The sequence below is a fragment of the Ursus americanus genome, chromosome 35, assembly GCF_024610735.1.
Source record: "Ursus americanus isolate L20-20 chromosome 35, mUrsAme1.1.p, whole genome shotgun sequence".
Taxonomy (NCBI): Eukaryota; Metazoa; Chordata; class Mammalia; order Carnivora; family Ursidae; genus Ursus; species Ursus americanus.
The window spans coordinates 2,310,847-2,327,872 of record NC_142161.1 but is presented as its reverse complement, the minus strand read 5'-3'; the positions used below and the strand labels follow the sequence as shown (position 1 = coordinate 2,327,872).

General features: G+C 46.9%; 1 long non-coding RNA gene across 1 annotated transcript; it reads right to left on the bottom strand.

Moving 5' to 3' along the window:
- Positions 1-2,189: 2,189 nt before the first annotated feature.
- On the bottom strand, positions 2,190-12,538 carry LOC123783920 (uncharacterized). Its single transcript, XR_015723009.1, has 4 exons — positions 11,794-12,538; positions 10,572-10,697; positions 5,938-10,337; positions 2,190-3,892 (listed from the first exon to the last, which is right to left on the bottom strand). It is a non-coding gene; the product is annotated as an uncharacterized LOC123783920 (long non-coding RNA).
- Between the last annotated feature and the right edge of the window lie 4,488 nt (positions 12,539-17,026).

Sequence of the window (17,026 nt, the reverse complement as noted above, 5' to 3'; positions counted from 1 at the left end):
AGCTGCTTCAGTCAGAAGACCACGCTGACTTTCGATCTAGGGGTCATGAGTTTGAGCCCCACACTGGGTATAGAAATTACTTAAAAATCAATCAATCAATCTTTAAAAAATATGGTGGTTGGGGCCCCTGGGGGGTGTAGTCGGCTAAGTGATCCACTCTCAGTTTTGACTTAGCTCTAGATCTCAGGGTCTTGAGATCAAACCCCACATTGGGTTCCACACTCAGCCTGGAGTCTGCTCAAGTTTCTCTCTCCCTCTCCCTCTGCCCCTCCCCACACTTGCTTGCTCTCTCTCTCTAAAATAAATAAATAAATCTTTAAAAGAGTTGCAGTTGTCCAGAGGTTAAGCATTTTTCTTGAAGTCTTCTTGGGGAGAAAGAAGTGAATCAACCCCATAGAAATCAGTCAAGAATTATCTGAGCAAAATAAAGGGTTATAATAAATTTTTAAAAAATGGAAAAAAAAAAGGATTATCTGAGCAACCCTTGGATTCCAAACATTCCTCTATCAGTATCACCCACCTGGAGGAAGAGTCCAAAAGTCTAGGTGACTGTGTGGTCCCCACTGCAGCAAGAAGAGGGTTTGATGAGGCTGGAAAGAACCTCGACATCTGATTTAAGAAGCCAATATTTTAAATCACATCTTTTTTTTTCTCATTAGAGAAGTAACACATATTCAGTACGGAAATGTTAGGAAATTTGGAAAAAGCACAAATCTTAAAAAAGACCAAAACAAACATAGGGCTGCTTGGGTGGTTAAGTCGGAGAAGTGGCTGCCTTCAGCTCAGGTCATGACCTCAGGGCCCTGGGATGGAGCCCTGAGTGGGACTCCCTGCCCAGCGGGAGCCTGCCTCTCCCTCTGTCCCCTGCCCAGCTTGTGCAAGCATGCTCTCTTTCTCTCAAATAAATAAATAAAATCTTTAAAGCAAAACAAACAAACAAACAAACAAACAAAAAACCTAGTCAGCTGTAATCTCAACAACCAAAGATAAACACTCTTCATATTCACAAATTTCCAACCAGTATTTTTTCTGATTATATTTGAAACGAAAATGTGTGATAGGATACATAGTATTTTATCTTCTGCTTTTTTTTTCCCTTAACAATAACGAGAGAATGTTTTCCCTCCCCATAAGCTTTCTCCTGGGGTGTATTCAACAGTGGCAGCGTTTTCCAGCCGAGATTTCCATCACTTCCTTACCCTTTCTCTTATTGCTGAGTGGTCGGTTATTCTCCCCACTGGGACAACAGCCTGACAGCTGATAACTGTGTCTCAAATTTTGCCTCAGTGCTGGTGGCCTTTCCCCTCGAGCTGTTTCAAGTGCATGTGATCACTAGGGTGGGGGCCTGTTCTGCTTGAAGTTCCTGTCAAGATTTTTCTTTTAGGGGCGCCTGGGTGGCGCAGTCATTAAGCGTCTGCCTTCAGCTCAGGGCGTGATCCCGGCGTTCTGGGATCGAGCCCCACATCAGGGCTCCTCCACTGGGAGCCTGCTTCTTCCTCTCCCACTCCCCCTGCTTGTGTTCCCTCTCTTGCTGGCTGTCTCTCTCTCTGTCAAATAAATAAATAAAATCTTAAAAAAAAAAAAGACTTTAAAAAAAAAGATTTTTCTTTTAAATTTGGAGACAGGTTTACTGGGTTTGACATGTATTGGAAAGCCAAAGAAAATTATGTTATCGGAGCTTTTGGCTTAGAAAATAAACATATTCCTTCACGGAGATCAAAATCCAGTATTTAGAATTATACCACAAACCTCCCAAAACTATTCCCATGCACTATCCCCAGCAATTACTCATATTGTCATGTAGTTACAATTTTCAATGTCCTCATTCCTTGTCTACACAATTCATTCCTATTTCCACCTGCTGTCATTTTATTCTCTGTCTGGAGGACTTTCTTCGGGCAATGAACTCTTTTAGCTTCTACATATCTGAAAAATTCTTTGTTTACTAAGGCTCATAAAAGACACATCTCATACAATTTATCAATAAAAAAGATACAAATAAAAGGTCAGACAGAAATAGGATGTAGAACGAGATGTTGCAAATATTAAACAGTATGGACAGCTTTATGCTGATGTATTTATTACGTTTTTATTTTAATTCCAGTAAGTTATATTCCAGTACCCATACAGGGTACCATTAGTTTCCGGTGTACAACGTAGTGATTCAACACTTCCATACAACACCCGGTTGTGCTGTTACATTTAAACACTTTAGATGAAATGGATAAATTCCTGGATAAAAATACAACCTGCTACAGCTATCTCAAGAAGTGTTTCCATAACAATTTTTAAAAATTGAAAAGAAGTTAAAAATGGTCACAAAGAAAATGTCAGGCCAGATAACCTTACAGATGAGTTCTGTTAATAACACGCAATTCCAATATAGGAAATAGAAAAAGAAGAAATACTCCTCAACTCATTTCTGAAGGCTGACGTATAACCTGGATACCAAAATCAGACAAGATAAAAAAAAAATCACAATAACACATACCAAGTTCATTCATGAACATAAAGGGAAAATGAAATCCTTAAATATTAGCAAAATCAATTCAGTTATATATAAAAAAAGATAATTTAGCATAACCGGAATGGATTAATGCCAAAGTTGCTTTAGTACTCTAAATTCAATTAATGTAATTCACCCCGTTGGTAACCAAGAAAAGAAGGCGAAGCTGAAAAAAGAACAAAGGTTTTTATTTGGGGTCCCAGAGTTACAATTCGGGGAGCACAGACTCCAGAATAACCAGAAAAGTGTCCCTTCGTGTGGGGAGAGCTAGAGGTTTTTATGAAAAAGAAGGAAGGGGTAATTATGTGATTTAGATAAAGAAGAGAAGGGGAAAAAAAAAAAAACCCTGGTAATTTGGTGCTAATCGGTTGAGCCGCTTCTCATTAGTACCTTGTTGATTACTTTATTGGTGCTATCAAATGAAATTGCCCCTGGTATGTATTAATTAACTTTACTGTCCTCACGAGATCCTAATGCCAGTTGCCCTGTTGAAATTTTATGACCAACTGCTTGTAAAACTACTGCCACTTCTGGCCCAGCTCGAGAGTTCATCAGTTGAAAAGGAAAATGCAGCTTCAAGATGGAGTCGCTTCTGTTCAGAAATTTTATACAATCCCACACCATTAACCGATGAGGAGAGAAATACTATATGACTGTATCATTAGATGCAGAAAAATTAGTCAATAAAACACACAATCCATTCACGGGTGGAGACCAGGATAGAAGGGAAGGGAATCTTCCCATCCTGAAAATGGGAGTCTACAAAAAATCCTCGGCACCAACAGGATTTACCACAAGGGCCCATTAAAGATTTCTAGAAAGCATTTTTAGAGCGAGCTGAGGGTCACAAAGGAAGACAATAAACTACAGGGAAATGAAAGTCAGAGAGGGTATCCAGTTTTGTCACCATTATTCCAGGACGGTAAACTGTCCACACCACTTTACTCCATGGTCACCTGGCCAGTCAGTCCATGCCCTGGAGTCGGGTTTCCTTGCTTCAAAGCCTCCACTCCTTTTCGGTGGAGCCACAGGGTAAAGAAAGAAGTCATCTATGGATGCTGCCTTGTGAGTAGAAAAACCTCCTCCAGAAATGGCTTGTGTGGGGGCACCGGGCTGGCTCAGTGGGTAAAGCATGCTGGGCCGTTGCGCGTGGAGCGCACTTAAAATAAAATGTGGGTGGTGTGTATGATGGGTTACAAGATGAAATCAACTCTTTTCCAGTACAGCCGAACTGTCAAGCTGACAGCTAAGTACGAGCTCCGTAGGTATCCTACTTCCTTTTCTTCCTGCCTGCGGTGCTGGAATGCAAATCCGAAGGTGGCCAGTTCGATACTAAGAGCAGCATGAACAGCATGAACGTTATGGCGAAACTCAGAAATCTGTAATCTGAAAGAGAGGCTGTAGTTACGCCGGTTGAATCGTCTGCTTTCTCAGCTATTACCCTCCAGTCCTGTGCCGTAACCGGGACACTTCCAAACCCATGTCCCGAGATCTTTTTTTCTTTTTCTTTTTTTTTCTAAGATTTTATTTATCCATGTATTTGAAAGAGAGACAGAGAGTAGAAGCAGGGGGAATAGCAAAGGGAGAGGGAGAAGCAGGCTCCCCGCTGAGCAGGGAGCCCAATGCCCGGCTAGATGCAGGTCTCCATGCGGGGCTCGATGGGGGCTCCATCCCAGGACCCCGGGATCATAATCTGAGCCTAATGCAGACCCTTAACTGACTGAACCACCCAGGCGCCCGCATGTCCCCAGATCTTAAGGGGAGCCCAGGAAAAAGTTCTGGTCTCCACTCGGCCAGCGGATTCAGGGGGCACAGCGCCCCCTGCGGGCCAAGGAGGCCACCGTGGACACCCGCCTGAGTCCTGACTCCGCCTTGTCTCCTTCAGGGAGTGGCTGCTTCTGCGCTGTGCCGGTTCAGGGATGTGCTTCTGGGAAGGCGGTGGGTTTTCCCTTCAGCCGTCATTCCTCATCATCCCGGCGGGAGCCTGCTGCGGAGAAGGGAGCCGAAGGCCGGGCAGAAGGACCCCGCCAGCCAGGACTGGGAGCTGTGCAGGCCCAGCACCATCCAGAGTTCTCTATTTTTTTAAATTAATTTAAATTCAATTAATTAACATATAGTGTGTTATTCGTTTCAGAGGTAGAGTTCAGTGATTCATCAGTCTTATCTAACACCCAGCGCTCATTCCATCTCCCACTTACCCCTTCCCCCCGCCTCGCCTCCAGCAGCCCTCAGTTTGTTTCCTATGCTTCAGAGTCTCTTATGGTTTGTCTTCCTCTCTGGTTTCCTCTTGTTTTATTTTTCCCTCCCTGCCCCTTGGTCTTCTGTTTTGTTTCTTAAATGCCTTCGGGGGTTCCTATGAGAGCAGCCTGTGGGCACATCGGCCCAGCCAGTCTGGCTTGTGTAGCCGCTGGGTGGGAGCCAGGCTTTTCCACAGCAGATGCCCACAACGCGCTCTCTCCCCAGCTCCTCCACCCCCATCATGTCTTGCACCAAACAAAGCGTCACCATGGCAGGCATGTCCGGTGGAGTGGGGCTGGGGGAAGAGGCCGAGAGAGAGATGCAGGACTGCGCGTGATTGGGTACCAGATCCCTCTGCAGGGGAAGAAGCGTTCACAGGCAAGTCTTTGGCCAGGGACTCAAAGATCTGGAGGCGTGGGGTGCGAGTCTGTCAGCTTCTGTGTCAGGTCCAGGAGGAGTCTAGCCAGCCCCGGGAAAAGGCGCCCCCATCTCACAGCCTACAAGGATGGGCCTGAAGTCCTTGTTACGTCGGAGCAGGGCAGGAGTCTGGTTCCCGCACTGGCAAAGCAGGCAGGGCCACTGACACCGTGGGCAGCTTTGCGGCACTTGTGCTTGGAGCAGCTGGTGGTGGAATGCTGCAGAAATCCGCTTTGGTGCCCTTCAACAGATGACTGGATTAAGAAGTTGTGGTCCATATATACAATGGACTATTACTCAGCTATCAGAAAGAACGAGTTCTCAACATTTGCTGCAACATGGACGGCACTGGAGGAGATAATGCTAAGTGAAATAAGTCAAGCAGAGAAAGACAACTATCATATGATTTCCCTCATCTATGGAACATAAGAACTAGGAAGATCGGTAGGAGAAGAAAGGGATAAAGATTCCCAGAAGGGGGAATGAAACATGAGAGACTATGGACTCTGAGAAACAAACTGAGGGCCTCAGAGGGGAGGGGGGTGGGGGAATGGGATAGGCTGGTGATGGGTAGTAAGGAGGGCACGTATTGCATGGTGCACTGGGTGTTATATGCAACTAATGAATCATCGAGCCTTACATCGGAAACCGGGGATGTACTGTATGGTGACTAACATAATATAATAAAAAAATCATTAAAAAAAAAAAAAAGAAATCCACTTTGGTTCCACATCCTTGATCTGATTACATTGACCCCATGCATCAGCCACGGTCACCTCATGATCACATCCCAGGATCGGTGGTGTCCTCCAAGGACCCGTGACTTGGGGTTGTCTGTCTGCTGTGTGGAGAGAGGCAGGCTTGGGGTGAAGACATTTGCTCCAGGAGGAAGGGGAGGGGGGTCCACATCAGATTCATGTTCCCTGTGAAAGCAGGTCAAGAAGAGTGGGGTCAGAGAGCAGGCCATGCTCCTTTTCCTCCAAAATACCTATTTTGAGAACTCCTTGTCCAAACACTTCATGTCATAAATCCTCTTCCCCCAACCTATCTACGCTTACGCTTCCTGTACTCGCAGCAAGCCCTGTTCTCACAGCCTCCTTCTCCCTCACCCCCCTTTGTTCTCTGGGTGAGAGGCAAGGAGAGGAGAGGACTTGTCAGTAAAGGAAGTGCCTACCACCTAGTCACCCTGTATGGGACTGTCACACAAGGTGATTTCCAAACCCCAAAGCGGGTTCTTGCTCCTTATTCAAGCAGTCCAGTTAACCTAACAACTTCCATCTCTCAGGTGTTGGCCTCTCCCAGCCACCAGATTCCACAGCCTGCGAGGGAGGCGGGGGTCCCTGCCAACGCTTTTCTGCCCTGGGCTAGCTTAGAAGGGAATTGACAAACTGTATGCCTTGTATCTGAATAACTATTTCCACTTGTAAATACCTATGCCTGTTTATAATGCTGTTAAAAAGAAAATGTGAGCACTTCAGTTCTGAGGGAGCAGACTTCCTGTTTCCTACACATAGTTCTCTGCCTCAAAATAAAGATCCCAAGTCTTCCTTACATGGGGCCCATCATCAGGAAACTTTCCAGGTGGTGCTTAGGGTTTCTGAGTATCGCCTGGGTGTCACGTTCCTGTCTCCGGGTCTAATATTCCGGCTCCCTTTTTTCGTACCTGGGAGTCCCAGGGAAGGGTGTTTGCCGAGCAGATGACATCCGCAGAAATCGGTGTGTCCCTCTCGGACATGGATACTCCTACCCAAAATAGAATGTCGTGCCTCTCTTTCCTCTAATCTGTAGAAAGGACACTGTAGATGTTTTCTTCCCAGACTTTAGGGTGAAGGCCACATGGAAAAAGTCTGCAATGGTCTTAAGCAGATTGCCTGTCAGAGGGACTAATTTCATGGTTACTGCTTCACATCTAGAAAGTTTACCAGCCTCTGACAGAGAGCCTCTGACGTCCCCACAAACATGAGGAGAGAAACCTGCAGTTTGGTGCCCGTCACGAGCTGGCTGTTGGCAGCCAGGAGGTTGGCAAATCACTTCATCCTCCACTCCTCTGCTCCAAAGTGAAGGTTATGCTCTAAAGATCTCTTTCTGGGGGCGCCTGGGTGGTGCAGTCGTTAAGCGTCTGCCTTCGGCCCAGGGCGTGATCCCAGAGTCCTGGGATCGAGCCCCACATCAGGCTCCTCTGCTATGAGCCTGCTTCTTCCTCTCCCACTCCCCCTGCTTGTGTTCCCTCTCTCGCTGGCTGCCTCTCTCTCTGTCAAATAAATAAATAAAATCTTTTAAAAAAAATTAAAAAATAAAGATCTCCTTCTGCTCTGTCGTTCGTTCACTCCCTAACTGAGCGTGACTTGTGTGTGCGTCGATGTGGGACCGTATGTGTGTGCGTGCTGGTTTATATATGTTTAGGTAAGAACTGTTTTGTTTGCAAACTGGGTTTCCCTTTGAAAACTGTTAATCCGACGAAGGCTAACTTTTCTTAAAAACAGTTGTTAGTTTATTTAAAAGAAAATAAGTCACTTTTTCGCAAAGATTGCATTGTTTTTGTCTTCATGGTTAAAATTGCGAGTGTTCTCACGACAGGAGAAGCTGCCTGAGACTTGCGTCCGCGTTTCATAAGGCGAGGGATGGAATCAGCACATCAGCCTTCCCGGAACTCCAGAACCAGCTAGCCTAAGGACCCTGCTGGTGAACGTGGCAGGAGGTGTAATACAGTCAATCAACAAGCCTCTCAGTCCGCAGACATGAGTGTCGGAGTCGCCGTCCTCAGCTGTCTCCGATAAAGTTTCTTCCTTTCATCTACCTTTGTTCTGATGGGCAATCAAGAGGCCTGGAACATTACACCCACGAGGAAACTTTGTTTGACGGGTGCTGTATACCTAACAGAGCGTGGCTTCGCTCATCATATACATACGTCATCATTTTCCACTGAGCATAGGAAATGGAGGAGCCTGACACTACGTGGATGTACAGATTTCATTCTAGACATTTTTATAAAGCCTCGCAACAATGCTGTCCTGCTGGTTACCCCCTCCTCCACTTCCCTAGAGATGATATTGACTCTTACCTGTGCTCAGAATCCAGGGTGACCCACCATCAACCTGATTATGTCCGTATCAGAGAATTTTACTGTTTTCCTCGTAGGAAAGAAAGAGTGAGCTCCTTGTCTGAGGTCGCGAGGTCAGTGAATGGCAGAGCTGTGAGTCAAACTCTAATCTTTTTTCCCACGTTTTCACTTAAATTCCAACCAGTTAACAGACAGTGCAATATTAGTTTCAGGTGTAGAATTTTTTTTTTAAGATTTTATTTATTTGACAGAGAGAGACCCAGCAAGAGAGGGAACACAAGCAGGAGGAGTGGGAGAGGGAGAAGCTGAGCAGGGAGCCCGATGTGGGACTCGATCCCAGGACCCTGGGATCATGACCTGAGCCAAAAGCAGACACTCAATGACTAAGCCACCCGGGCGGCGCCCCTCGGGTATAGAATTTAGTGATTCGTCATTTACATACAACACCCAGTGTTCATCACAAGAAGTGTCCTCCTTAAAGCCCATCACCCACCTAGCCCATCCTTCTTCCAATTCTCAGTACAACCCGTCCCCATTCTGGGGAAGTCACTGATGAGTGACCACATACAGTTGTTTTGCTGACAGATGAGCACCAGCCAACATCCTCCCGCACTGCCTAGGAAAACAACCTCATACTGGGGGCGCCTGGGTGGCTCAGTCGTTAAGCATCTGCCTTCAGCTTGGGTCATGATCCCAGGGTCCTGGGATCGAGCCCCACGTCAGGCTCTCCACTGCGCTGGGAGTCTGCTTCTCCCTCTGCCTCTCCCCTGACTTGTTCTCTCAATCTCTCTCACTCTTGTGCTTTCTCTCTCAATTAAATAAATAAAATCTTTAAAAAATAATAAAATAAAATAACAATAGTGAATCCAGCATATGACATTGATATATTTTTATGAAAAACAATTCCATTTTCCAAAACCAAAACTTAGTATGAACTACGGCATTGCTTCACATTTGTGAATATTCCTTTAATGCCTGGTTGGATTGTCCTATCTGCTTTTCCATTCAATCTACGGCACGGTGTTGTTTTGTCGGATTACACAAGGAAAATTCAGCCTCCCACAGATAGTGATATGGGTTAGGACCTCACAGACACCTCAACAGTTTGGGGGACCATCAAGGTCCTTGGACCACACTTTGACAACTACTTTACCATAGTGCCAGCAGCTTACTACATAATATTGCAAACACCCAAAGAGAAACATACATTTATCTTTATTAAAGGTCAATGCAGGGGGGCTAACGAAGAGCTGAATACCAAGTGGCTCTGCTGTGGTGAAACCATTTAACTCAGGGACTGAAAAGCCTCACATAACAATCGTATATATAATATATAGTATACACATGCATGTATGATCAATTAAAACAGCAAACATAATTTTGTTACTTGCGTTGGTAAACACAGCTTGCGGGACGCCTGGGTGGCTCAGTCGGCTGAGCGTCTGCCTTCGGCTCAGGTCATGATCCCAGAACCCCTGCATCTGGCTCCCTGCTCAATGGGGAGCCTGCTTCTCCCTCTCCCTCTGCCTGCCACTCCCCCTGCTTTGTGCTCTCTCTCTCTCTGACGAATAAATAAACAAAATCTTTTAAAAAAAATAAAAAATCAATAAACACAGCTCGCACCTGGAGATGACAGGGGTGTGAGAAGTGAGAAAACCACTGGAACGGACACTAGTTCCATCTGTCACACTCTGAAAATACATTTTCTTAAGGAAACACGACTACCTAGGAAACAAAACCCCAACAAGGCGGGTATTTCAGTCTGGGTGATATGCCCTTCTTAGAGATGAGAATCAGAGGCAGCCTGAGTGGGCAGAACTGACCTTAACCCTCCCTCGTACCCTGCCTCCCTCTGAGAAGCCGCGCGCCAGGAAGAACACGCAAGCGTGGAGGCCGGCGCTCAGGATTCTGCTGCTCCCTGCTCTTACCTTCCTGTCTGGGCCTCAGACAATCTCTAACATGGGGACAATCAGACGCACCTTGTAGACTGTTGTGAGGGTTCAACGAGGCAATTTATTGTCTTACGCACGGAAACTTTCAGTTTGCTCCAGAATGCGCTCCAAGTGAATGTTAAGTTACTTGTCCATCCTAGTACCTCAGTTTGTCCGCCATATACTAAAATGGCAACATTAAAAGACCAAACTTTAACCCAATTGATACTGACTTCTCAGATACCCATTATGAAATAAATAAATAATAGTCATAATAAAAACAATAGCTCTGCTGTGCCCAGAATGTTCTTTTCCCAGGCTTCATTCGGTCCGGTAACAGCAGGTGCATCTGGAAGGGTTTCTGTTGTCACCCCACAGCTCCCGGACCCCACACCCGTGCAGGAGCTTCAGAACTTACCTCCGGGAGGACGGGTCGTACCGGACGGCCTTGTGCACAGCACGCGCGCCACAGAGAAGTACATGGGGCTTCACGTTGCTGCTTTGTTCCAGTATAGCCGTCCTCACTGGTTTATACTAGGAAAAGCTGGGAAACAAACAGAATGTCCTGAACATGGGACTGGTTAAAATATGATGTATATCCTTACAACAGAATACTATGCAAATAGAACCAAGTATACTTTTGCTACTGGCATGAAATATGTCCAAAATATATTCCTAGTGGGAAAGAGGTAATAGTGTATAACCCTGTGTATAAAATGTTATTATTTGTGAGGGAAAAAGAGGAGAGAAACACATGCATGAATATATATGTTAATAAACTTATTTTTTTAAAGATTTTCTTTATTTGAGAGAGAGAGAGAGGGAGAGAGAGCTCCGGCACACCCTAGGGAGCAGTGGGGAGGCGCAGAGGGAGAGGGACAAACAGACAAACCACTGAGCTGGGAGTTGGCAGCTGGCTTCATCCCAGGACCCCGGGATCATGACCTGAGCTGAAGGCAGACGCTTAACCCACTGAGCCACCCAGGCGCCCTGTTAATAAACTTTTATTTTTATTTATTTATTTTTTGTAATAGTATATTTATTATTTTAAATTTTTTAATTTAAATTCAATTAATTAATATATAATGTATTCTTAGTTTCAGAGGTAGGGGTCAGTGATTCATCAGTCTTATATAACACCCAGTGTTCATTACATCATGTGCCCTCCTTAATGGCCATCACCCAGTTACCCCATCCTTCCATCTCCTTCCCCTCCAGCAACCCTCAGTTTGTTTCCTATGATTAAGAGTCTCTTCTGGTTTGTCTCCCTGTCTGGTTTCATCTGGTTTTATTTTTTTCCTCTTTTCCCCTACGACCCTTTGTTTTGTGTCTTAAATTCCACCTATCAGTGAGATCATATGATAATTGTCTTTCTCTGAATGACTTATTTCACTTAGCATTATACCCTCCAGGTCCTTCCACCTTGTAGCAAATGGCAAGATTTCATTTTTCTGATGGCTGAGTAATATTCCATTGAATACGTTAATAACCTTTTAAATGTGTGTAATATATAAAGACTGTGAAGGGATACAAAAAACCTGAGCTGCGTCTGGAAAAGAAAATTGGGGCCTAACAAAAAGGACCGAAGGAAAACATCCTTTTTACCAGATCTGCTTTCTCAATGTCTCATTTACGCTTACCATTCGCATGTGGGATGCATCTATAAAGAAGTCAAAGAGACTACCTCACTGTAGCCCGTTCTCAGTCCGTCAGGAAGACCCTGGTAATATAAAGTTCAAACAATGAAGTTACGAAGAAAACTTAAAACTACCCAGCGATGCTGCCCAGACTTGACCTGGACACCCCCACCTCTACCCCGCAGCAGCCCAGCAGAGAAGCAGACACCCCGCCTTCCGCCCATCTAACCACCGTCGTAATGAAGAGCTCGTGGTACACAGTAGGCGCTCTTTATTTGAAGCCGATTTGCGTATTTTCCGGCAGGATTTCGAAGAGCCTTTGGCAAGCCACCTCTACGGAAGAACCAGAGGTCGCGCTCTGGTCCCCGGGCGCGCGGAGAACGGCGGCGCAGCGCCCCCTGCCGGCCTGGGCGGCGGTTGGACCCGCCCGCACAAGCGAGGGTGCGGAGGGAGAGGAGGGGTCTCCCCTGCTCCGCGCCCTCCTCTCCGGCAGCGCCTGGTTCCGGGGCTGTGCCCCCAAGTCCGGGGTTTGTTTCTGTGGAGGAGGCGGGAGGCCCTCCGTGTAGAGCCTCCAGACTGCTCTGCACGAGCTGTGACCCGCCCCCGCGGTGGCGGAGCCCCTGGGGGTGAAGGGACCTGAGGAATAACGGGGTGGGCCCGGTCTCTCGGGGCTCAGGGGCAGCGCTGTCGGAGTGTTATTCGAGCAGCCCGGGAGCCCGAAGGGCACCATCCCAGGGCGGGAGCCTGGCTTTCCCGAACCGACGCTCGGCACCGCGTCACCCCCACCCCCGCGAGCGCGCATAGACTCCCCGGGGCCCTGGCGCCCTCTCTCACTCCTCCCAGGAAGGAGGCGGGTAGCTGAGGAGGAGCGGGGAACCCGCAGGGAAACTCGGGCAGGAGGCGGGCGCGCGCCCAGCACTGGATTGCCGGGCAGCTCCTGCCCCCTGCTGGCGGAAAGGCGCATTTACACCTGCGGTCATCGAGGGTTGGCAAGGGCGGCCAGCGCCAGCCCCTCTTTGTGGTCAAAGGCCTCAGCTTCTGGAGAGGTTGTGAGAGAGGCGGCGGGGTCAACGGGGGTTGCGGATTTCGGAGAGGAAGGGTTAGGGAGAAAGACTGAGGTTCCCACATATAAAGAGGGGTTGGATCACCTGCACTCTCCACGTAGGAAAAGAGGGGTGTCTACTCCAGCCCCCCCATTAAGCCTCATGGATCGCCAGAGTGGAGATTCAGTTGAGCGAGCAACTGTTGAGGGCTGGCCTGGAGCTCAAATCAGTCCGTGACCTTGACATCTCAGGAATATTGTGTAGTGGCAGTTGGGCCTCTCGTTTTCAGAGCCTTATTCAGTAATCCTTTCTTGAGTACCTACATGCTAGACACTGAGAGGTACGTGGGACTCATCAGGAATACAGCAGAGCAAAAACAAACAAAAAAGCAAAAAGAAAGACAAAAAATATAATAAGTATGTAAATTATATAGCCGATTAAGGTGATAAGGTCTATGGGGAAAATTAATAGGACGGAGAATGGGGGGAAGCTATGAATAACATTTTTAAATAGGGTAGTTAAGCAACCTAGATAAGGTGACATTTAAGCAAAGGCTTAAAGGTGGTATGGTCTTTAGCCTTGCCGAAGATCTGGGGGAGGGGAGGTGATTTCTTAAAGCGAGTATGCGTGTCTTTTAGGAACAGCAAAGAGAACAGACCTTAGAAAGAGTGAGTGAGAGGGAAGATAAACAGTAGGGGATTTATTCTGAAAGGTAAGGGTGTGGGAGGACAGATTACTGCAGAGCATAAGGACTTTTGTAGGGATTTTAGTTTTTACTCGGAGTACGATGAAGCATTAGAGGATTCTGAGCAGAGTTGCATGATCTGAGTTATATTTTGAAAGGATTACTCGGGCTGCTGTGTGAAGTTAAGCATAGAAGCAGGGAGTCCAGGTCCCAGGCTTTTACAATGATGCTGGTGGGAGGAAATGGTCTCTCGGACTAGGTGGTAGCAGTGGAGGTAGTGAGAGACGGCTGGATGTTAGATGCTGCAGGAGTTCTGAAGGTGAAAACAACGGACTTCGCTGACAGGGTGGAAGAGGGGGAAAAGGAAAAGAAAGGAATCAAGAACGATACCACAGTTGTTGGCCTCAAAATGCAAAGGATGACATTCCCTTCGACTGAGGAGGGGAACATTAATGGAGGAGCAGTTTCAGGGGAGGAGGAGAAGAGAGGATCGGTGTTTCCATCTGGGACATGGTAGGTTCGACATGTCTATTAAACACCCGCTGGAGAGGTCAAGTGGACACTTGGATACATGAGTCTGAAGCTCAGCAGAGAGCTGAGCTGAAGGAGTAAATCTGGGCATTGTTGGAATATCAGTGGCACTTAAAGCCTTGAGACTGGATAAGATCACTGGGAGTGCGTGTAGGAAGAGGAAAGGACACGCTGACCCTGGGGCTCTTCCCAGTCCAAGTACCAGGGAGAAGAAGAGGCAATGGAAGAGGGGGCTGAGAACAAATGCTCTGCGAGGTCACAGAAGAGCCAGGAGACAGTGGCATCCTAGAGACCAGTCTGCAGCTTGACTGTCTGCCAGGAGGGCAGCAGGACTGACCTCACGATGCTCTTCATCCTTGCTTCCGTCATGAGACGCTGCCTTCCTAGGTCAGCCTCGGCAAGCAGGAGGGGTGGTCAGCTGTGCCGAATGCTGCCGAGCACGGAGAAGCAACCCTGTCGGAGAGGGAAGGTCTTGCTTCACATTCACACCCCCGGTGGTAGAGCTGAGGAGTCTGAAGGCTTGATTACAAAGTTCTTGGCCTTGGGGCACCTGGGTGGCTCAGCTGGTTAAGCATCTGCCTTCAGCTCAGGTCATGATCCCAGGGTCCTGGGATGGAGCCCCGCATCAAGTCCCATATTGGGCTCCTTGGTTAGCGGGGAGCCTGCTTCTCCCTGTGCCTGCCACTCTCCCTGCTTGTGCTCTCTTTCTCTCTCTCTCTCTCACACATAAATAAATAAATAAATAAATAAATAAATAAATAAATAAATAAAATCTTTTTACTATATTTATACCAAGTTCTTGGCTTAGAAGAAGACAGTCTTGTCCAGGAGCGAGTAGGAAGAGGACCCACATGTGAGTCACGCTTTCTGTCCCAGCAGAGGGAACAAAGAGGCAGAGTAGGGCGCCTGTGTCTCACTTCCCCTGGTTTACCTGTCCCTCCTTCCTTAGACCCCAGACCCTCAGCACTTCACATTCTCTCCCCGTCTCCTCTCTCCTCACTCTACATACTCCGCTGAAGAGCTCACTTAGTCGTAACCTCCTTCCTCTTACACACTCCGTCCCAGCTCCTGCCTCCCTCTGTCCCTCCATCCCACCACCTGGAGACCTCTACACGTTGCACGTAGACCCACCTCATTTGTTAAATGGCCACATAGTCCTAATGGAATCCTATCAAGGAGCTGTATATTTAATTCCCAATTCTATCAGCTAGACAAATTTTCTGTGTCAGCTAGACAAATCACCCCACCATTCTGGTCCTCAGCTGCTAAATGTGCCTGGATATTCAATCAAACATTATTCTGGAACGAAAGACCTGAAAAATTCCTTCCAGCTCAGACTCTGCAGTTCTCTGAATCCCTGATAGAATTAAGGAGTAGGTACATGTGTGTGTAAAGAACATCTACAGAAAATGCAATTCACATTTCTGAATTTTTCTAATAATATAAATCTGATTTTCTTAAAAGATCATACCTAAATCCAGAAGAAATATCCTGACTACCTGTAATAAAACTTCCTGTATTATACATATGTGATGGCTAATTTTATGTGTCAACTTTTTTAAAAAAGATTTTATTTATTTATTAGAGAGAGCGAGCACAGGGGGAGTGGCAGGCAGAGGGAGAAGCAGGCTCCCCAGTGAGCAGGGAGCCTGATGCGGGACTCAATCTCAGAATCCGTGGGACTTCTGGGGCTCAGGGGGCTCGATCCCAGGACCACATGATCATGACCTGAGCCAAAGGCAGACGCCCAGCCCCTAAGCCACCCAGGCGCCCCTATGTGTAAACTTGACTAGACCAAGGGGTGCCTGGATATTCAATCAAACATTATTCTGGATATTTCTGTGAGGATGATTTGGGGTGAGATTAATATATTTTTTAAAGTGTATTTATTTAAGCAATCTCTACACCCAATGTGGGCCTCAAACTCACAACCCCAAGATCAAGAGCTGCACGCTCCCCTGACTGAGCCAGCCAGATACCCTCTTTGTTTGTTTTTTTAAGTTTGGGTGAGATTAGTATTTAATTGGTAAACTGAGTAAAGCAAAGTGCCCTCCCTAATATGGGTGCACCTCATCCAACCACTTGAAGGTCTGAATAGAAAAAAATGGTAGACCCTTCCCCAAATGAAAGAGAATTCTCCTGCTTGATGTCCTTCAACTGGGACATCGGCTTTTTTCTGCCTTCTGACTTGCAGTAAAACATCAGCTTTTCCTGGGTCTCAAGCCTGCCTGCCTGCAGCCTGGGACTACACCATGGGCTCTCCTGTGTCTCCAGCTTGCCGCAACACCTTAGAGACCCTGGAACTTACCAGCCTTCATAACTGCATGAACCAATTCCTTATAATAAATCTCTAATGTAGATCCTTTCAGCTCTGTTTCTCTGGAGAAACCTGACTAATGCAACATGCATATTTATTATTGTTGCTTTGTTATCATTGTTTTAAAATTATCAAGAAAAACATGTAGTGCACGGAAGGCACCGTGCAAATCCCTATCCCTCAGAGCTGTTTTTCAGTTGAGCAAGAGAAAAGTTCTGCACAGAAGACTACAGGGTGATCTTACACCACTGAGACTGTCCAGGTGTGAAGAGTGGTAATTGGCTAATGCCCTGGAGGAGACCTGTCTGTCGGTCCACAAACATCAGCAAAGTAGCTGCCGTCCTTGGCTAACTCCAGGAGGGTTCGACCTCTGGTCTAATAGGAAAACAAGGGGCCTACAACTCATTAAACCTAAGAGGAAGCTTTGATGGATGGGTGCTATCCAGCCTAAAATATCTCAGCATCAGTCACTATGTGTATGCCTTGTGGAGTGCTGGAAATAAACCAGAAAGCCACCACTTCTTTGGTGCACCTGTTTCCTGCTGGGCAATTGGGAGTAAGCCCTACAGGGATGCCGTCCGGGAGGTCACACTGTCTACACTTCCAAGCATTTGTACCTGTGCTCAGGATCTGGAGCAACCCACCGTCAGACGCAGTATG